This window comes from Carlito syrichta, unplaced genomic scaffold, assembly GCF_000164805.1.
Source record: "Carlito syrichta isolate Samal-C Ts95f unplaced genomic scaffold, Tarsius_syrichta-2.0.1 Scaffold313910, whole genome shotgun sequence".
Classification (NCBI taxonomy): domain Eukaryota; kingdom Metazoa; phylum Chordata; class Mammalia; order Primates; family Tarsiidae; genus Carlito; species Carlito syrichta.
The window spans coordinates 76,124-77,091 of NW_007258006.1; positions in this window are offsets into that span (position 1 = coordinate 76,124).

Genomic DNA, 968 nt, shown 5'->3' on the forward strand with positions numbered 1-968 from the left:
GCCTTTTTTTTTTTTTTTTGAGTCAGAGTCTTACTCCGTCACCAGGCTAGAGTGCAGTGGCACACTCACAGTCACTGCAACATTGACCTGCTGGGCTCAGGCAATCCTTCCACCTCAGTCTTCCAAGTAGCCAGAACTATAGGTCCACACCACCATGCCCAGTTAATTTTTGATTTATTGTAGAAACGAAGTCTCTTCATGTTGCCCAGGCTGGTCTCAAACCCTGGGCTCAGGCAATCTTCTCGCCTCAGCCTCTCAAAGTGCTGGGATTATAGGCATGAGCCACTGTGCCCAGCTGGACTGATTTCTATCCTGCCATAAAAGATAGCTTCTGTTTGGCCCAACATGTGGGAGAAACATGCTGACTTCCTTTAATCAAGATTTCAAGGAATTTCTCATTTTTCGACCAAGATGCGTGTTTCTGTTAGTTCACACATTCCCTCCAAGTTAGCATCCCTTCATGAAGCATGTCAACAGACTAGACCAGTAGCAAGGCCAGTAATGTGGGCCAGAAGGAAGCACCTGCCTCAGGGCTGCTCTCTCCCTCCTGCCCTGCCCCATCATTTCTTGATTATCTATATTGTCAGCAAACATTTACCAAATACATATGCCAGCAGTTATCATAGTGATGCCAGCAGGTAGATCGCAGTTTTTCTGACTTTGGGAGTTTATTGTCTAGTTGGATAAAATGCGCTTGTTTTGTTGGAGGGAGCAGCAGGGTCTTTCAGAGGTCAAGAGCAAACTGGTTACCCTGACTTTTTGAGCTTTTAAAAAATGAAGTGCAGCCGGGCTCAGTGGCTCAGCCTGTAACCCTAGCACTTTGGGAGGCCGAGGCAAGTGGATTGTCTGAGCCTACAGGTTCAAGACCAGCCCGGGCAACTTGGCGAGCCCTCATCTCTACAATAAATCAAAAATTAAGCCGGGCTCGGTGGCTCAGCCTGTAATCCTGCACCTTTGGGAGGCTGAGG